This window comes from Schistocerca americana, chromosome 8 (genome assembly GCF_021461395.2).
Source record: "Schistocerca americana isolate TAMUIC-IGC-003095 chromosome 8, iqSchAmer2.1, whole genome shotgun sequence".
NCBI classification, from domain to species: Eukaryota; Metazoa; Arthropoda; class Insecta; order Orthoptera; family Acrididae; genus Schistocerca; species Schistocerca americana.
Window position 1 is genome coordinate 331,576,741 of NC_060126.1, and position 22,433 is coordinate 331,599,173.

A 22,433-nucleotide genomic window follows, 5' to 3' on the forward strand; every position below is an offset into this window, starting at 1 on the left:
TAAGTTACACAAATTTTGTATGAATTTCTGAAAGCAATAACCACTGTAACGAAGATATGGAAGTACATGATTCCGGTTTACCCTTTTGCCCATACGCTATTACTTTAATAAGTTCTATAAACGATAGTATTCCGCAGAGAAAGTTAACACTTGACCTATATTTTAAGCATTGTGTAACAAAAAATTGTTGCTAGAGATATTTTTGCCGTCGGCATTGAAAACAAAAGTATTTGCCGACGACCAAAGAGTCACACGGGTGTTACGTATATTGTAATATTATTCTCGCTTTTGGAGTAATAATATTGTACGCGTTGTTTCCAGATGATGGATAGATAATACTCTGAATGACGTAAATGACGCCCAACAATATCCTGTGTGGTTGTTAGTTGTGATAAAAAATTCTGTACACGCACGGAAGCCGGGGTACTTTGCTCTTTTCTCCGTTGTCGCGCAATTACCGTGATATTTCATTTACTTTCCTCGCGTTTGTAGCGTAACGTGAGATATTCTGCAGTACGTGTTCCACAGTACCACACAGAAGCACATGCATTTATAAGCGCAATTTCTTGCAGTGTGTGTTGGCGCCCGTAAATCAGCATAACCCTAAGTTAATTATTTTACTCGCGTTAATTTTCTGCCGTGCTCCTGCTTTCCGCAACTACCCTCTCTGTTTGCAGGCCCGCGTTTCCCTGAATGCGCCTAATCACGTCGCGAAACGCCCCCTAATTTTAACCGAATTACATGTTTATGAAACGAAATTTAATGTATCGTACGGCTGTGACGAAAGTTATAGGTGGATCTTGCAACTCGTCATGCGTTTCTTTATTTTTTAAGGGTGTAATGAAGTAACGCAAATTTCATTAAAAATAATATAGTGATGAAGGGCAAACTGTGCGTATTTGTAACGGAAAAGTAAAAAGTGTCTGGGAACTGGTATAAAGAAATGGCATAGTGTTAATATGTAACGTGTATTTATTTTTTCAGTAAGCGACCATGTTCAAGTCACGGACACAATTACTTAAGATTAAGGGAAGGTTCCTTGACGTTAAGCGCATAATTATTTTCATTTACAGCATCTGTCACTTTCTAGCATTCGTGTTTTTATTCTTCCTTTACCTTAACGTAAATTCAAAATGCAAAACAAGGATTACGTTTTACAAACGTTTGATGAGTGTTGAAAGAAGGCTTTTTTATTAACCATTACAAAATCCCGTGTATACGTAAGAGAATTTAACTGAATCACAATTAATCATGATGTAGACGAAGCCTTGAATCCAGTGCTGGAATTAATGTACGCAAAGAATTGATTAACAGTTCGAAATACTGTGGCCCTAACAGTGGATTTTAAGGTGGGGAATTTACATTTTGACACTGAAATATATCGAATGTAAAAATAGACACAGGTATATTACGAAATGCATTAGAATCGTAAAGCATCCAAAACAATCATGACATTGCTAAAGTTATAATCACTGAATTAACCATGAGAATCAGAAAACTGTAACTATTGGCTGGCAAATTTATTCAGTGGCGCTAGGATTACTTAATAATCTCGAATCTGACTTTGTGAAACTTGTCTCAACCTGACTATATAATGATTATAGTAACTGATTATTAACTGATTAGCTGAACAAAGAACCTTAGAAGCCCATAAATCTGACGATGCACTGATGAACATGAGACAGCGAAACCTATCATGAAACTGAACTTCAAACTCTTGATTGTCCTAACATGCCAGCGCTGGTAGCAATGCTCACCATAATCTTCAATGTAATTTGTGCAGAGTGGTGACACCATGTGTTACTGCCGTGATGTTAGGATAGCTCTGACCCTCCGGTTGGGAGTGCAGCATGCGGATTACCAATGTGTTCAGCACCAAGCCCAGAGACGGAGCCCTTCTGTCCAAGTCAGGAAGTGACTGGTCCCTTCTTCCCACCAGGAAAAACTCAACCACTAATCCTCTCTAAAGCTACATCGATCTGCCAATAGCGTAATAATTTCTTTACAAAGAAATATCCTACCAACAAGAGGCGAAACATCAGAAAACCAATTATCTCAGTTTCGTCCCGTCTTTCCTAAAAGACTTCCCACAACGTGTTACGACCTGCTGACGTCACTTCTATCTCACCAGTTGGTGCCTTCTCAACCAACAGATAGCTTCGCATTACAGTTTCTGGAAGAAGCTAAAAAACTGTGTCCGAGGTTAGCTGCCAACTTTGCGATATCTTATGAACCTGTAATAATAACAATAATGGCGTGTGACGAGGGCCTCCCGTCGGGTAGACCGCTCGCCTGGTGCAATTATTTTGATTTGACGCCACTTCGGCGACTTGCGCGTCGATGAGGATGAAATAATGATGATTAGGACAACACAACACCGAGTCCATGAGCGGAGAAAATCTCCGATCCCAGCAGGGAATCGAACTGGGGCCCATAGGATTGACAGTCCGTCGCGCTGACCACTTTTTTTTTTGTTGCATTTTGTTCGTTGTTGATCGTTGTGTTTGGTCGTTGCGGACGTCACATGACATCCGTTCAGGTTCGTTGTTGATCCTTTCACTCAGTTTTTTTTTATTGCAGAGGCCAACCAGCTCTCTGACCGAACACGCTGAGCTACCGTGCCGGCTGAACCTGTAATACATCAGCGTTCTTTTGGCATCTTTTCTGGATATCCGGAATATATTTATCTCTGAAGCATATTTCTTAACATGATCAGAGAGCCTTCCTCATGCTGGCAGAGTCCTGTCTCCTGGAACGATGCTTTCAGCTCGGCTGTATGCAGTGGATAAGGGCAATAAACCACACAACAGGCTGGCGTTAGGAAGAGTTTACCCAAGATAACGCAAGGGCAGCTACAGCTGCCAGTCCCCTGCCCGCACTCCTGTGAAAGGCCACGTTCCCTCGGCTTATTGGGGCACACTTCATCGAGCCTTTCCAAATGTTACCCGATTCATATCCGCAGTGCTCCTCATTTCCATAGCTCACATAGAAAAGTAATGGACATAGCCAGCACCATATTAGATTAAACAGTATTAAAATAAGGAAATGAAATCTGCACACACAAGCACTTTAATCTCATTACTCCATCTAAACTAATTCAGCTCCCCTCCAGTTATGTAACTGATCACAAATAAATGAAAATAGATGAACTGAATGGTTTCCCACTTCTCATCACTTTGTGAAAATCTTCTGCATGGAAAGAATGTAGGAGCAGCGTATCATAACCCCAGGAGGAGAGGGAGTGGGACATAGAGCACCTGGAAGACCAACGTAGATGCAGCAGAGGCGCAGAACAGTGGTTGTTGAACAAAAGACACAGAGATGGAAACGAACGTTTGGCATCATTGGCCGGCACGCCCCTTACAGGGCACGTCCGGCCGCCTTGGTGCAGGTCTTATTACATTAAGCGCCACATTGGGCTACCTGCGCGTCGGATGGGGATGAAATGATGGTGAAGACAACACAACACCCAGTCTCTGAGCGGAGAAAATCCCCGACCCAGCCGAGAATCGAACACGGGCCCGTAGGACGGCAATCCGCCACGCTGATCGCTCAGCTATCGGGGCGTACGCGCAGAGGTGACTACTAGCCACTATTTCCTAAGGAATGAAGACTACATAATTATTTAAATAAAACAATTATTTAAGTAAAACAATTTTTTAATATAAGACGTTTTTAAAGTGGAGTAAAAGGTATAAAATAATTTCTTCTAGCCACATACAGGTTTCTATCCACATACAGATAATCTTGAAACCCTGTGCTTTGAATTTTTAATGACTATTACAATAGTTGTAAAATTTAAAACGAAGAGTGTGAGGAGCATGGCGTAGATAATTGATGGATGAATTGTTCATCTAAATCACTTTATTTCACTGGAAACAATATACTATCTGTTGTGTGATTCTTCTCATTGACACCTACTTTCTACATTCCTTACAGTGCTCCCTAGTCTTTTGTTTCAAATGTCACAAGCATTGTCTTAACTATCAATAATTCACAAGCACTAATTTTCAGGACTACCTGTATGGGGTTGGGAATCATTGTGGGGCTTACAAAGTTTTTTTTGTTTAAATAATTATTTTATGCCTTTTATTCTTGTGTGTGTTTGTGAAATTTTTAAATCGATTTCAAACATTTTGATAAGATTGCAGCTGAAGCATGTAGTAGATTCCAGGTTTATTTACGTTTTAATGCTCAATAAAAACCGCCTCATCTGCATTATTCTAGATTTAATTTGTTATGACCGGTTTCGTTCTTTGAACACGTTCAGATTGCCGAGTGTTCTAAAGTCATGACATAAACTCAGCTCGGCACCCCGAAGATATTCAAAGAACGAAACCGGTCATAACAATTAAATGTGTAATAATACAGCTGCTGTTGTTTTTATTAATCTTTAACGTTGGTGTCAGCTATGGGCTCAGCACGATCAAGATTATTTCAGTTCCTCTTCACTGAGTCAACCACAACGTTTCTACCCGCTAAGTTCAGGATGTTCGGTAACTCGCATTACAAATTTCTAGGACTTGTAAAGGGGAGTGAGTACATAACATTTTGAATAAGAACCCACTTCTGGAAATGTACAGCCGTTTGAAAACATGTTTGCTGGGTAGGTAAGCAACACGTCAGTCATGGTTGGGGATGGTTGTGTTGGATCTGCTGATGTCATCTGACGTCGGTCCTATCTATTTGACCTGGTTCGAGCCTGTCTGTGAGTGTTGGAGCAACGTGGTTGAGTACACATTGGCAGAATACAACGACAATCCCTTCTGAATGGTGAAGCTCACAGTAATAGAAGAGCTGCTTGTCGCATTTATGAAAATCGTTATCCACAATGTCCGACTGCGTCGCATAATCTTTCCGCCACAATTATGCAACGGCTTCGATAAAGGTCACCTTCAGCGTCAGCAGACGTGACTGTGGTGCTCTAACGAGACACTGCACATTAGAATTGGAAGAGGCCTCACTATGTGATGTTGAAGAGAACTCGTCGATGAGTACACGAGCAATTTATTTGGCTGTATAATGAGTAGAATTGTAAAACAAGTGATATACAGGGTCACACCTAGTCAGTTACTTGTAAAAGTGGTCGCATTACCAACATGTTTCCAAATGGTTGTAGCATGGAAACGGTACGTTTCCGACATGGGTTCCAACTCAAAATATTATTTACTTTCTCCCCTCTACAGGCCCTAGAAGTTTGTAGCGTGAATTTCCAAAACACTCTGTGTATCTTGCGGATAGGTGGTGCAGCTGATAATGAGAGAGAGAATCGAACTCGCATGGAGACTTACTAGCAATCCTCACAAAATAAAACACCTACTGCCGTCCTTATTTTATTTTGTTGCTACCAGTTTCAAAGGTTCAATGCGTCATCTTCAGGTTTGTTGATGCGGTACGGGTTGATATGATTCCTATGTGTATCACATCAGTTGTCAGCATTACTGGATGCGAAGATAATGTGTCAGCACTGCACACATCAACTGTCAACTCGGAGTGCTGACACATAATAAGAATTTTTAACATGTTGCAGCCCTGTCAGCAACTGTGATAAATTAATACGTCAAAGATCCGCCTCAGGTGCGAAAAGTTACTGGTTTTTACCCAGGTTTCATCTAGAGTAATCTAGCCTTCTTCAGAAGCATGAAATAAACGAATACATGGCAGAGTAAGGCACGGTCAAACATAAAAAGCTGAAGTACCGTGATACCATGTCAAGTTACGTTACTTAGCTGAGGAGCTTTATAGAAAGCGGTCGGTTAGTCGCGGACACTGTGTTGGAACTCTATCTAGGTATTCAGTAATGCAGGCACCTGATGTGATTTATATAGATATGATATCAACCCGTACAGCATCAACAAGCCTGAAGATGACGCACTGAAGAGTTGAAACTGGTTACAACAAAATAAAATAAAATCATGAGGACGACTGTAGGTGTTTTATTTTGCCAGAATAGTAAACGGCCGTCGTCCGAGAGACCTCCTGCCAAAAAGATGGACATACAAAAACTTACTATCAATCAGTTCTTCCCTTCACATCAGATGAGCAGTCACGGACAATCACACGATGAGCAATTCTATACTAGCATGTACTCGGGGCGTACACGAAAGCCTTTCTCAGGCGCAGTAAGATTCGCTGTGAGCTTACTTGCTGGCTCGTGCGACGGCTCCCTAGCAGGACCCATTCACTGCTAGGCTGGTTCCCTGCATGGAATTTTGCGTGGTTTCGCATGATAACTCTGGTGCTATTTCCCTCTTGGGGTTCCCTGAAAGCTACCTGTGCAAGCCAACTAAGAGTTCTGTTGGCGTCTGATAACACAATCTGGAAGTCAGGACCTCAACGGAAGCACGGTCATACTGTAAGTAGCCCGTTTATACGTTTGTATGTTGGCAGCGCTATAGACTGCATTAATAACTCTGACAGCGCTGTGCGCCCTCTGTAAGAGACTCTATGGCTGGTCGGACTCGCAGTTGGAAGTTCAGTGAATCAGCAGTGATAGAAGTTGGAAGTGAACAGCCAGTAGTGATGACAGTTGGAAGTTAACAGTCAGCAAGGATAGAGGTTGAAAGTTTATAGTTAGCAGTGAAGGAGGAGACCTGAAGTGTTAGCGCGAGCGGACGGTCTGGACTTGTGTCCGTCATGGAGATGTAATATTCTTGACGATTATATAATTTTTGAACTGCATGTCACATGATTAAGGAAAATGTGTTAAATACATTGTTTGCTCTGCAACAGAATCTTTCCTTTACTAACCACCTGGCTATTAGAGCCTACAATAGTTTTTATTTAGTTGCCTGTATTGGTGCTTGCTGTATCGCTGTAGTTCGTGTAATGAAGATTTTCTGTGAGGTGAGTTATGAAATGAATGGGTTATTGTTAGGATCTTTGAGATCTGTTACTATAGATCGATATGGTGTGCTAAGCTTCAATACTTGGTTACATTTCGAGAAATGTGGTGCACTTGGAGGGGTTAGGGCTAGGAAAGCTCTATTCAGTCAAGAGAGGTGGAGTGTAGCTGTATTCGTCTGCTCGGTTGAGGAATAATTGGTTAGCGATGTCGCGGGGTAGGTTGGTCTACATCTAGATCTATATCCATACTCCGCAAGCCACCTGACTGTGTGTGGCGGAGGGTACTTTGAGTACCTCTATCGGTTCTCCCTCCTATTCCAGTCTCGTACTGTTCGTGGAAAGAAGGATTGTCGGTATGCCTCTGTGTGGGCTCTAATCTCTCTGATTTTATCCTCATGGTCTCTTCGCGAGATATACGTAGGAGGGAGCAATATACTGCTTGACTCGTCGGTGAAGGTATGTTCTCGAAACTTCAACAAAAGCCCGTACCGAGCTACTGAGCGTCTCTCCTGCAGTCGTCCACTAGAGTTTATCTATCATCTCCATAACGCTTTCGCGATTACTAAATGACCCTGTAACGAAGCGCGCTGCTCTCCGTTGGATCTTCTCCATCTCTTCTATGAACCCTATCTGGTACGGATCTCACACTGCTGAGCAGTATTGGGCGAACAAGCGCACTGTAACCTACTTCCTTTGTTTTCGGATTGCATTTCCTTAGGATTCTTCCAGTGAATCTCAGTCTGGCATCTGCTTGGTCAACGCCGAGGTGAGGATGGTCTTTTAACGTAAGAGGACTAGATAGCTCTGTGACCGCAATACGAAGAGAGATTGACCTAGCACTATGCGCGAGGTCTTAGAAATATGTATGGCGTTGTCTGGTATAATTTGATCGTCTTTATGTGTTCGAGAATTAAGTGTGAATGGACGTGCTGAGGAGTCATCTATGAATGTTCGCAATGATACTTGCAAAGTAGAGGATGTATGGTTTAGCTGTGATGCTGAAATTAAGAAAACAAGCTGTCACATAACTGGCCAGTGTTGGACTTACTGTAAAATTTTTCACGATATCAGCTGTGATGGATAATATTACAGTAGATCGGTGGTGTCTTATCCATCGCATCTGTGCATTGGGTACAACATAATGACTAACTGACAATGCTTGCTTGAGTTGGGGGACAAATTTGTTGATGGACCGCAACTTCCGGGGTTGCTAGCACCGAAAACGGTGATCCCGTACTTGTGAGCAAAAATGACCAATCACTACAACTGGAACGCAGAGTTATAAACTATTTGGTCACTGCGACATATGAGTTTAAATGTAGAGGTCGTCAATCACTTTCGAGCGAAGTCGCTACAACGCCACCAGGCTTGTGTTGTGGCTGTCCTTTATTTAAAATCATTCAATGTTATGCTACCGACTGTACGAATATGATTTACAAGGTGCAAGGTATAGTTTCCTATGAGAGGCCTTGCATCAGTTCGTGTTAAAGTCTGTTTAGAATCAGACACTGACTTCGAAGTCACCGCAGAAAGACGAAATGCTCGGCAGTGTGCAAAAGTGTGTTACAAAACACTGCTTGAACAAGGGCCAGAGGCAGCTTCTTATTCGCTTAGAGTATGGGTGATCAAACTCTAAAGGGGTCTCTGCAGCGTGTGTATATTTAATATGATCTTGTTCATATAGGCATCTGTAGTTTGAGGTTTCGGACTTGGCGGGCTGTTAGGAATTCTTTGATGATCGCACTCTAAGTTACTCGGGGAGAGTATTGTGAATTCCGTTTGTCCGCGCTGGAGATAGATCGCATTGGTGCCTTTGCGACTTTTTCACTGCTTGATGGTAGAGGATAAAGATGATAGGGTGTTGAGGAGCTGTTGTACTTGTACCTAGTTTGAGGCTTACAACAATGCGCGCATTTCCGGCAAATGGTCAAAACATGGTCCTGTTGTAGTAACTGACTGTGAGATCATTCTGTTTATAGACAGGTTGCAGAAGGTAATAGATATGTCTTTCTTCGATTTAAATTGCAGAAATCAGATGGGTGAAGATGAATGCATACTCATCTATGCTTTGAAAGGGAGAATGCTTTTTTATTATTAAGTGAGTTTTGGCCGGAGTGAGGCGAAATTGTCAGCGAAGGGTGAATGACGTCGGGTTACTGGCTGGGGGAGACACTGTTTATATGTTCTGTTGGAGATGCAAGGGGGAGATAGAGATCTGCGCTATTCAGGAATCCATTTGTGCACTGTATGTCGTTAGACAGTAGCTGGAGAGCAGGTATATGGAGAGCCCACTTCAGTGGGGGCTGAGTGGACGGCCGTTTAGATGGACAGCTATGTGGCTTTGACGTGCCGCCGGCGGCGCTCGGATGCTCGCTTTGTAAGGCGCTATGGGATTAGTTGGAGCATTTAGTACTTGTTTCGGTGGTTATTGGATTAAGAACTGTAATATTGAAGGTCATGTATTCAGTGGGACCGCTGTGTAATTGAGTAAGAGTGTTTACGTATTTGAAGATATGTTTCGCGAATTGTGATGTTAAGTTGATGGCGCAATTTAGCTACCACTCTAAAAAAAATAGCTGTCTGCTGCTGAAAGAAAGAAAGAAAGAAAGAGAGGGGCGACCTTGCCCCCGGACCTGATGGATGAGTTATTAGATAAGAGCAAGTGACAGTTGAACAATGCTATGTGTTCAGATACAGGAGTCTCTAAACGGCGGGGCGAGATTTTTTTTTACGTGGAAATTTATGCAGTCTATAGATAGTGATATTCGACCGCTAGTGACAACAGTTAAGAGCGGAAAAATAGGTACAAATCGAGCTCTGGCAGAATGTTGCGGCAATGGTAATAATGTTTAATTCAAGATGGAGGTGGTAAATTTGGACCAGGCTTTGAATATTGGTGTGAGTGTCGTATGTGCTTGATGCTCTGTATAAAAGTAGACTCTTTAATTGCGTTTGGTATTTCTGGGTGTGTGTAAAATTAATTGTACTGTTGAAAGTGCGAGAAAGATGAGTTGATTGGCGTTTAGATAGAGGCTAGGTTTTTAATTCGAAAAGAGGGGATGAGAATGGTAAATTGATTGATGGACATGGTTCGTGAGGTGATATATGGGTGTAGAGATAGGGCTGAGGACGTTTGCGTATGTTGATGGTGGGACGGGTGTGAGGTTAGGTGCGGTGGGAGGTTTAAATTAGATCTTATTTTTTAAAAAAATGTTGTAAAGTAAGAATAATATTGAGAAGGTTTCAGATGGCTTGTATCGCAACGAGGCGAGAGCAGGGATGTGTAGTTATGTTTAGTTAAAGGGCTGAGTAATGTCGTGTCAAGAGCAATGCGCAGTGTGCTACTGTGTCATAGGAGGCAAAGACATGTGCTGCTATGATGTGTCTAGCGTATGGAGGCTGCACTTTGGAATTATGCTACGTTGATATAAAGTTGACTTTCACCCGCATTCGGTTGTCGCGGCTCAGGATTGTGGCGGATCGCGGTCCTGGATGGACGTATGTGTGTGCTTTGACCGCTGACGAGCGCTTTGACTGCGCCAACTCACGCTTGTGGAGGCCGAGCAGGGGCTGTGCGAGGTCTGAAATCAGGCGGATGGGTGACTTCACGATTCTGTGGGCAGGGTGTGGGGTGGGGGGTACCTGCGCACGTCTGCTGAGTTATTTTGCGAGCGGATCTCCAGGCTCTGCTATGCGTTATTAGGATAGTTTACGAGTACTTAGCGTATCTACACATCTGTGTGAGGAATTACTAAGTAGCAGTTTGCTATAGTGTGTACTGAAATTATGACTGGGTGCTTGTCTGTGGGCTGTGCAACATGGCCCAGGGCACATCTGGGTGAGTGTTTTGTGATAGCGTGATAGATATACTGTATGGTTAAATAAGTTGTTCGAAAAAATAAATAGAGTATTCTCAATGATTACATGCTCCCGCAGCACAGATCAGAGTGATTGGTTTTGCGTCATCATCTCGGTTGCATGTGAGAAGTAAATGTTTTCCCGGTCGCATTAATGGTGTGTGTCAATGAGCTATGAGCTATTCTGACAATAGACGTGAAGGCAGGTCCGGACCTGAGACGCCAGCAGTAAACATGAGGAGAACAATGTAGCTTTGACATGTGTCAGAAGAGAGTGCCCTTTCTGGTCGGCTGTCACGAGCGCTCGGAAGCTGAATTTGACTGGAGACTCTGGAACCCCCACTCCCGCCGACCGCAGGCGCGCGCGGCCTACCTTGGAGCGTAATCTAAGGCGCATAGGTGATATCAGTTTCTCCGGTGTTAGGTGCGAATGCGACTGTGTTGAGGTCATGTTTGGGGGGAGGCCGAGCAGAGACTTTTGGTTGGTTTGGCAGCTGGGGGTGTTTGGGCGCGTCTGTTGCACTATTTTGTGAGCATGTATATGCACTGTGCGGTGCTTTATTTGGAGAGTTTACGAGTACAGAGCTCGTCTGCTGATATTGTGTACTGCATAATTTAAGAGCTGTTTGCTATTGTGTGGTGAAATTAGGAATTGTTTACGTGTTTGTGGCCTGTGTCAGATGACCACAGTCGGATCAGTGTGGGTGTTTTGTGGCAAATATACTCCACGACTAAATAAAAGGGATCCAAATAAATAGAGTGCAGTCCTTCCTTACTTCCCCGAGCAGCACAGCGCAGTCTGAGCTGTTTTTGCGCAATAACGGCAGTCTGGTCAGAATGTGAGTGAGTCGACAAATAAGTGGACAAATTGATCTGTAGAGGAGTTACAGGTCTGGATTGGAATGAATATCTTGATGGGTGTGGTTGTGTTGCCAAGTGTCGTGCACTACTGGAGTTCAGAACATGCCTTAGGTCAGCCTTACATATCGAAACCTATGAGAAGCAAAAGTTTCAAAAAGATATGTCCCAAATAAATAAAGTACACTCGTTACTCCTTCCATCAGCCTATGCACTGAAATTATTGCGAAAATTAGGAGTTGTTTGGCTATTTGGATGTAAATGTTTTGCATTATTTACGAGTGGTTCGCATGTCTGTAGGCTGTGCTATGTGTTATTTTTAACTGTTTACAATTAGCAAGCGTGTGTTTAGAGCATTATAAATGAGTTATGTAGGAGTGTTTTGCAGGTCTGTATGGTGTGGAACATGTCGGTGTGATATATATACTCCATTCCTAAATAAAGTAAATTGTTTCCTCCATCCATGGGCCTAGTGCAGGGCGAGTCCTTTTACCCGAAATGTGTAGGAAGAGGTTGAGTGTTAGTGGCTTAGTTTAGCGGTGATGAGCTTCGTTTGGAACAATTTTCTTAGGTTGGTGGTGGAAGCGCAAGTGAGCTTTGTTTATTGGCAGATTACAAACTTGGTGCTGGTTCCTAGGGAGAGGTGGCTGTCTGGTCGTCGAAAAGTAGTTGCACTTAGGTAGTTGAACACCTTTGCATATGTATATGAAATTGTAAATTGAATTATTTAATATGATTAAAATCGAAATGGAATTACTTAGGTATTTACAGAAGATTATGTCCATCGCGTGTATGGAGGGTGTGTGACATATAAGCGGGGCGGCGGCGCAGCGATTGTACAGTTATTATGCTCGCGCGAGAGAGAGTCAATTAGCGAGCGTTCTAGTGCGGACCAAACTTGCTGTTATATAGTCATGGCAGATTCCACTGTCGAGCAGACTTTGCCGCCAAAAGTGTAGCACTGCGTTCTCGCTTGCACAAGGACACGTGGTGGACGGTGAGCTGTCAGCATCGACAGGTTTGAACGTGCCCAGGAAAACAGGTTTTGCGCCAAAAGTGTGGCAGGGAACGGTCGACCGTTGTGTGATTCAGCTCCGAGGCGAACAATTTTGGCGGGAAACGTGCGGAGGCGACGAATACACGTGGTGAGTGGACAAGGGACCGCTGTGACATCAAACTCAGCAAGTTCCAGCGTGTCCAGCGAAAACATGTTTACGACAAGGGAGGGATCGCTAGGCTCGCCCCCAGCGTACCGCCAGTCCAGCGCGAGTGGCCGGCCGCCTCATGTGACAAGCGTCGGCAATGTCTCCACGCGCTGACCCGGGGGTGGCGAGGATTTGAACTAATACAGTTGGAGCGAGGACGTAGTGGCGACTGCACTGCGATATCAAAGATGTGTGTGCTGACTGTGTTGGAGAAAAAGTGATGACCATACTGCTTGAAATAAAGTCGTCAGTCCTTTCCCCCCTGCAAAATCAAAGGACGTGACTTACGTTGCTATAAGTGCAGTTTATTATTTGACGCGATTATGATAGGCTACCAGTGAGAAAAGACAAGTGACAGAGAAGTTCGTACGTGTGATCAATTATGGTGTTTGGATTTGAACTTGTGATAGATTTTTGTTATGAATGTAAGGAAAATGGCTTTCTCGCCGAGAAAATCGGCCATCTTGAACAAATAATAAATGATAATAATAAATAGAAGTACAGTTTTCGAGACATTATTGTATTGGAATTTGAATTTGGTGCAATAATAATAAATAATAATAACAATAATAATAATAAATGATAGTGAATGATAGTAAATGATAATGAATGACAATAAATGACAATGAATGATGTTAATAAATGATAATGAATAATAATGAATAATAATAATAAACAAAAGTAAGGTTTTGCAGCCATTGTTGTGTTGTAATTTGAATTTGGAGGGTATTTCCTAGTGGAGGCAGGTCAATAATAATAAATAATAATAAATGATAATAAATAATAATAAAGATAAGTACGGTTTTTGCATGCATTATACTGTTGGAATTCAAGCTTCCCGCCATTTTCCTTCTGGAGGCTTAGTTTAGTGGGCATCGCACAATTGGGCTATTTCTCACCAAAATTCAAACTTGCCGCCATTTTTGCCTGAGGTTAGGTTAGTGGATGCAGCACAATTGGCCTATTTTCCCGCCAAAATCCGCCATCTTGGAAGACTTCATTCGCTGTTGCCAAGTCTACACGCTGCCGTCTTGGATGACGTCATAGCCGCCATCTTGAATAAATTTGGCAACAATGCAGAGTGACCTGACACCCCCCCCCCCCCCCCCGCCTCTTGTCCCCCTACTGTCCTCCGTTCGTCACATGGCACACAGGTAGCAGATAATGCAGTTCTGCCCACACCCAACCCAGTGTATGAGGTTTGACGGTAGGAGCAGGTGCTGCGATGTAGCTTCTGAAGACTTTGAAGTTATGTGGTAGTGGTGGAATATTATCGCTATCCTTGATGTAAGAAGACAAGAAAAAATCACAGGCGAAATCTGTAGCGGGTGGTGGCCATTCGAGTGACGGCAGGTTAGAGGCCGCAAAACGGAATCGGAGCGGTCTCATTGGGATAATGTGGAGGAGCAACGCGTTTTTGAAAGGTGAAATCCCTGCTATCATTTTCAAGCTGCAGCACGAGGCACAATTGCAACATCGCACAAGCAATCACCCTCCTCGAATTTCTTGTTATTTCACCGTGCTGTTGTAAACTGGTTGTTTTTCGTGAAACTTGCCAGTGAAATCTCGAGGCAAACTCACTTCCCATTGCCAATGGGCAAAGTGAAACATAATAAATGCTTTCACTCCCTGGCTTGCTGCGATTTTCGGCAACTATGGTTGATGGTAGCCTTGTTGGTGGTTTTCCCAAACTAACTTGCCGGTACCAAGATCAAACACAGCTTTGAGAGTTTATCTTTCACGTACATACGCATCCGCATGGGTGGGGCAGGGCGGGGGAGGGGGGGGGGGGGAGGAGGGGGAGGGGCGACTCTAGTGAACTGCAGATGTAACACTGCTGAGACAAACGGGAGATACTGTTGCATTAGCTGCCATTATTTGATTATTTGATTTGGAATACTATGGATTTTTTGGTTGATACACTCTTCACAGGGATTTATACCCATTTGTACATGAGGCGCCGATTTCGGAGCTGTTGCGCAGCGAAGATGAATGCGACAGTTCACAAAACTGTGCCGAAACAGTGTCCTCAGTCTTTTCTCTGTCAATTCCTGTCATATCTCTTGTCGATCTGTAGATTCCCTGGTGCGCGGATTCTGACGCCAGTTACCAGAACCACTTAAACACGCACGTCACTCGTTCTCCATGTTCTATAACGACGCTCCTTCCGTTTGCTACACAACGGAATAAAGTTACAATTTTTTGCACAAAAACTTTATTTATTGATAAGCTAATAAAGTTGTTTTGATACTATAAATAACAAATCTGAAATAGAAGAGATTCACTGAAAAAATACAACTGAATATAAAAATAGCCAAAAAATACCCCTCAAAGCGGGGAACTAGGAAGCAAACTTTAAAAGCCACTTATTCATCTATGATGCTGCAAAACATTTTTTTCTTACGCGATTGGTGGTTCATGGTGTGGGTTCCTGTTGTCATGTCCTAGTTTATGAACCACAGGCAACGTATGAGTGGCCAAGTAAGTGGTCCTGACAGTCGGGATACCAGTTACTTTGGAATAAGGCTGGGCATCTCAGACATATTCTGAGTCGTGGTCACCTTTGTGCTCAGACGGCAAAGACTACCAAATCCACCGGTTAGTCCCTCAACCGTTAGGGGTAAAACTCAATGGGACCCGGGGCAAGTAAGGCTAGCAACCTGCTTCCCTGGTACTTTAAATATGATGCTGGCAACAATCAGAGCAAAATGCCTCGGACCTTTGGAGGTGACGGAGTCCCACCTCTAATTGACAAACCAGGGACTCCTAAGATACGACTCGGCAAACGAATGGCAACGAGATGGGGAGCTATTAATATCAATGGCGGCTACTCTGGGAAGAAGGTAGAGCTGGCAGAGGCTGCAAGTAAGATGGGGTTGGACGTTTTAGCTGTTAGTGACATTCGGGTAAGGGGTGAGAAAGAAGAGGAAGTGGGAGAATACAAGGTCTACCTGTCAGGAGTCAAAGCAGGAATAACACAATGTGGTGTAGGGCTTTACATCAGGAAAGAAATGGAACCCAGCGTAGTTGCAACAAGGTATGTAAACGAACGACTGATGTGGATAGATCTGACAGTGTCTAGCAAGAAAATTAGGATTATGTCAGTATATTCGCATTGTGAAGGGACAGATCAAGATAAGATGGATAGTTTTTATGACGCACTCAGTGATGTAGTTGTTAGAGTAAAGGACAAGGACAGTGTTCTGCTCATGGGTGATTTTAATGCCAGGATTGGAAATCGATCAGAAGGGTATGGAAAGGTTATGGGTAAATTTGGAGAGGATATGGAGGCCAACAGGAACGGGAAACAACTCTTGGGTTTCTGTGCCAGTATGGGCTTAGTAATCACAAACTCCTTTTTTAAACATAAGAACATTCACCGGTGTACTTGGGAAGGCCGGGGAATCAGATCTGTCATTGACTATATAATAACAGATCAGGAATTCAGGAAGGCTGTGAGGGACACACGTGTATTCAGGGGATTCTTTGATGACACTGATCATTATTTAATCTGCAGTGAAATTGGTATTGTGAGGCCGAAACGGCAGGAGGTCTGGTCCATATGTAGGAGGATAAGAGTGGAGAAACTTCAGGATAAGGAAATCAGGCACAAGTACATAACAGTGATCTCAGAAAGTGACCAGTTAGTTGAATGTAGCCAATTACAGTCATTGGAAAAGGAATGGACAAGGTACAGGGACACAGTACTAGAAGTGGCTAAAGAATGTCTTGGAACAGTAGTGTGTAAAGGTAGGATGAAGCAAACAGCTTGGTGGAATGACACAGTCAAGGCAGCCTGTAAAAGGAAAAAGAAGGCGTATAAAAAATGGCTACATACTAGAACTTAGGTAGACAGAGAAAGTTATGTTGAAGATAGAAACAAAGCCAAACAGATAATTGCAGCATCCAAGAAGAAATCTTGGGAAGACTTTGGAAACAGGTTGGAGACTTTGGGTCAAGCTGCTGGAAAACCATTCTGGAGTGTAATTAGCAGTCTTCGAAAGGGAGGTAAGAAGGAAATGACAAGTATTTTGGACAGGTCAGGAAAACTGCTGGTGAATCCTGTTGATGCCCTGGGCAGATGGAGAGAATATTTTGAAGAGTTGCTCAATGTAGGTGAAAATACGATCAGTAATGTTTCAGATTTCGATGTACAATGGGATAGGAATGATGATGGAAATAGGATCACATTTGAGGAAGTGGAGAAAATGATCAATCGATTGCAGGGCAACAAAGCGGCTGGGGTGGATGAAATTAAGTCGGAACTCATAAAATACAGTGGAATGTCAGGTCTCAAATGGCTACACAGGACAACTGAAATGGCGTGGGAGTCGGGACAGGTTCCATCAGACTGGACCAAAGCAGTAATCACGCCAATCTTTAAACATGGAAACAGAAAAGATTGTAACAACTACAGAGGTATCTCTTTAATCAGCGTTGTGGGTAAAATCTTCTCAGGTATTGTTGAAAGGAAAGTGCGAGTATTAGTTGAGGACAAATTGGATGAAAATCAGTGTGGGTTTAGGCCTCTTAGAGGTTGTCAGGACCAGATCTTTAGCTTACGGCAAATAATGGAGAAGTGTTACGAGTGGAACAGGGAATTGTATCTATGCTTTATAGATCTAGAAAAGTCATATAACCGGGTTCCTAGGAGGAAGTTATTGTCTGTTCTACGAGATTATGGAACAGGAGGCAAACTTTTGCAAGCAGTTAAAGGTCTTTACGTAGATAGTCAGGCAGCAGTTAGAGTTGATGGTAAATTGAGTTCATGGTTCAGAGTAGTTTCAGGGGTAAGACAAGGCTGCAACCTGTCTCCACTGTTGTTCATATTATTTATGGATCATATGTTGAAAACAATAGACTGGCTGGGTGAGATAAGATATCTGAACACAAAATAAGCGGTTTCGCATATGCAGATGACTTAGTTGTGATGGGAGATTCGATTGAAAGGTTGCAAAGTAATATTTCAGAGCTAGATCAGAAATGTAAGGACTATGGTAAGAAGATTAGCATCTCCAAAACGAAAGTAATGTCAGTGGGAAAGAGATATAAACGGATTGAGTGCCAAATAGGAGGAACAAAGTTAAAACAGGTGGACGGCTTCAAGTACTTAGGATGCATATTCTCACAGGATGGCAACATAGTGAAAGAACTGGAAGCGAGGTGTAGCAATGCTAATGCAGTGAGCGCTCAGCTACGATCTACTCTCTTCTGCAAGAAGGGAGTCAGTACCAAGACTAAGTTATCTGTGCACCGTTCAATCTTTCGACCAACTTTGTTGTATGGGAGCGAAAGCTGGGTGGATTCAGGTTACCTTATCAATAAGGTTGAGGTTATGGATATGAAAGTAGCTACGATGATTGCAGGTACTAGTAGATGGGAACAATGGCAGGAGGGTGTCCACAATGAAGAAATCAAAGAAAAACTGGGATGAACTCTATAGATGTAGCAGTCAGGGCGAATAGGCTTAGATGGTGGGGTCATGTTACACGCATGGGAGAAGCAAGGTTACCCAAGAGACTCATGGGTTCAGCAGCAGAGGGCAGGAGGAGTCGGGGTAGACCAAGGAGAAGACACCCGGATTCGGTTAACAATGATTTTGAAGTAATAGGCTTAACATCAGAAGAGGCACCAATGTTAGCACTGAATAGGGGATCATGGAGCAATTTTATAAGGGGGACTCCAGACTGAACGCTGAAAGGCATAATCAGTCTTAAATGATGATGATGACTGGTTAATTAATTACTTTCTTTATTATTTCATACCTTCTCTACACTTTTTAATGTTGATTAGCATAATAAAAATTGGACGAAACGTGTTCTGAAAGCTATGTTTTTGGTTTGTTTCGCATGAAGTGTAATTCAGGAGCGATGTGTAAAAGAGGACCCTCAGAAACAGCACTCAGACTGGCCGGTAAAACTCTCTCTTAAAAGCGTAGAAATGAACAAAGACAACCCTCCTCAGTTCCAGAAACTACTGTGCAACCCTACCGATTGGACTGAAACTCTTTCTGCATCTTACCGAGCGAGGTGGCGCAGTGGTTAGCACACTGGACTCGCATTCGGGAGGACGACGGTTCAATCCCGTCACCGGCCATCCTGATTTAGGTTTTCCGTGATTTCCCTAAATCGCTTCAGGCAAATGCCGGGACGGTTCCTTTGAAAAGGGCACGGCCGATTTCCTTCCCCATCCTTCCCTCACCAGAGCTTGCGCTCCGTCTCTAATGACCTCGTTGTCGACGGGACGTTAAACACTAATCTCCTCCTCCTTTCTGCATATTGCAATATGTTGCACCCTATAACAGTTTTAGAAGATCCAAACGTCTGGAGACAACATCTTACCGATTTTCGTCTCTTCTACCGCAAAAAATGTTACTTCGTCTTTTTGATTGGTGCATTTTTGTCCATAGATATAGTTGGACACACCTACTATATAATACAGCCGTGTTTTTAAGCGTATACTAGAATCTCTCTGCCGTATGAAACTGAATGTAGTTTCAGGAAGCTTGAGAGGATTTTCATTGTCTACTGACAAATAGTTAACTACTATTATGAAGTTAGGGAAGAAGTTGTGCGCTTTTGGAAAATTGGGGATGGATGTCGGGCAGGCAGGCAGCAGAAATTTTTAAATTATGGTCGCTGTTCGATCAGTCTTCTTGCAACTGGAAACGGGCTGTACGAGGAAAGGTTGGAGACTCCATTTCGGCGATACTCTGTTAAAGTACGCATCCACAAATCCTGCAAAATAGCATCGAATCCGCCGGAGTAGGCTACTAAGTAAATGTTATGATTTGCCATGAACAGCTTGATATTGAAATATACCCTTGTTATTTGGTGTTTGCTAAAGTCAAAGTATTTCCCGTTGCACTTGGCAATACTATACTGAAACCCTAAAGAAACCGGTACATGCATACGTGTTCAAATACGGAGATATGTAAAGACGCAGAGTACGGTACTGCGGTCGGCAACGCCTATATAAGACAACAAGTGTCTGGCGTAGTTATTAGATCGGTTACTGCTGTTAAAATGGTTCAAATGGCTCTGAGCACTATGGGACTCAACTGCTGTGGTCATAAGTCCCCTAGAACTTAGAACTACTTAAACCTAAGTAACCTAAGGACATCACACACATCCATGCCCGAGGCAGGATTCGAACCTGCGACCGTAGCGGTCGTGCGGTTCCAGACTGTAGCGCCTTTAACCGCTCGGCCACTCCGGCCGGCTACTGCTGTTACAATGGCAGGTTATTAAGATTTCAGTGCGTTTCAACTTGGTGTTATAGTCGGCACACGACCGATGGGACACAGCATCTACGAGGTAGCGACGAAATGGGGAATTTCCTGTACGACCATTTCAAGAGGGTACCGTGAATATCAGGAATCCGGTAAAACATCAAATCTCCAACATCGCTGCGGCCGGAAAAAGATCCTGCAAGAACGGGACTAATGAGAACTGAAGAGAATCGCTCAGCGTGACGGAAGTGCAATCCTTCCGCAAACTGCTGCAGATTTCAGTGCTGGGCCATTAACAAGTGTCAGCATGCGAACCATTCAACGAAACATCATCGATATGTGCTTTCGGAGCCGAAGGCCCACTCGTGTACCCTTGATGACTGCGTGACACATAGCTTTACGCCTCGTCTGGGCCCGTCAACACCGACATTCGACTGAGTGCAAACATGCCTGGTCGGACGAGTCTCGTTTCAAATTGTATCGAGCGGGTGGATGTGTACTGGTATGGAGACAACCTCATAAATCCATGAACCCTGCATGTCAGCAGGGGACTGTTCAAGCTGGTGGACGCTCTGTAATGGTGTGGGTCGTGTAGAGTTGGAGTGATGTGGGATCCCTGATACGTCTAGATACGATTCTGACAGGTGACACGAACGTAAGCAACCAGTCTGATCACCTGCTTGGTTCTTGACCATCGTGCCTTCCTACGAACGTAGGCAATTCCAACGGGACAATGCGACACCCCACACGTTCAAAATTGCTACAGAGTGGCTCCCGGAAAACTCTTCTGAGTTTGACCACTTCCACTGGATACTAAACTCCCCAGACATGAAAATCATTGAGCATATCTGGTATGCCTTGCAACGTGGTGTTCAGAAGAGATCTCCACCCCCTCATACTCTTGCGGATTTATGGACAGCCCTGCAGGATTCATGGCGTCAGTTGTCAGTTGCCTGCAGCACTACTTCAGACATTGGGCGAGTCCATGCCACGTCCTGTAGCGGGACTGCTGCGTACTCGGAGGGTTCCTACACGATATTAGGCTCTTCAGTGTAAGTTTAGTATGAGTAGCATCACAGAGAATAATTTTGAGAAGTGCTTGAGAATTTAGTAATAAATAAGAGGTGTGTATACCCCCAGATTCCTGGAGTGGGCAAACGTTGCCCCTCCCCCCCCTTTCTGTTTTCTTGTGACCGTTGTCATACAAAACCGAAACTATATTCCCAATTTAGCAGTGCGTGAAGTAAGGAAATCTTGTAAGCCACAATTATTGGTCTCCCTGAGATGTCGCCCTTTGGGTTTCAAAATCACTCAGTCAAATAAAAAAAACCATCACCCGCCAGGAAAAGAAGCTTTCGGCAAGTGGTATCTTATGACCATATACCTTCTTTCACGCCTGTAAATGTGCTATAAAAACATTCGTCTCTTTTAATAATCATAGCACTTAATGCGCAGGACACTCATACGTTCATGGTATTAACGTGTTATTGGTCAACTATATGTGCCTAGGAGTTTTCCCTTCCATTCGGATGCATTTTGAAATTAATTAATTGCATTGAAGTCTTGTGAATCTGGTTGCATACAACACACGTAAATTTTTTACTAAGATGTTCTCCGACAGTTAAAAAAATATTAAAAATGCTAATGCATTCTGAGAACATTTATAACTTATTCACTACCAGGACATGAAGAATTTAGTAAATAAATAAAGACAATGAAATCAGTTCACAAATGATAAGTGAACTTTTGTAACTGATATCTGCTGATTTCTTTGCCAGTAAAAAAATAAATAAATAAAAACTGTGTGTTCTCTTTGTACGGTTATTGCTTAGTTGTCAGCAGTTACCAGAATTTTCAGGTAGTAAATCCTTTGAAGTCGTAATCTTCAAGCAAAGTTGGTGTGGAAATGAATACGTAAGCCTCGTAATTTGTTCACAAATTGGGCAAACCAATAGACGTGAAGTTTCTTTTTACGTTCATAAACTCATATATACTGAAGATTTCTCGCAAAGTTGTACTAGTGTCTGACATTCACACATGTGAATAGTTGTCAACAAGGGTACCAGCGCTTCGTGGCAAAGATTCAGGTCACACGCCGTGAAATGGCTGTCGTGTGATTGTATTGATTTCGGCCTGTCCAATGCACGGCTCTGAGCTGAACAATGCTGACATCGTTGCAGGGCGCTAACGTGAAAGTCTGCTTTGCAGTTACATCGGTACTTACATTTTCGTTGTACATTGCACATTACGCTGCACATTATTATGCGTGAAACTATATTTAAAAAACAGAGTACAGATTTAAAATAATGACTAGTACTTTCGAAATGTTGTTTGTTATTTGAAAATTTCTGCAACTATTGCGTTTCGGTTCCACATTTCTATGAACTTCCTTTTTTTAGGAATATTTTGAACAATAAAATTAATCCTTATAATTAA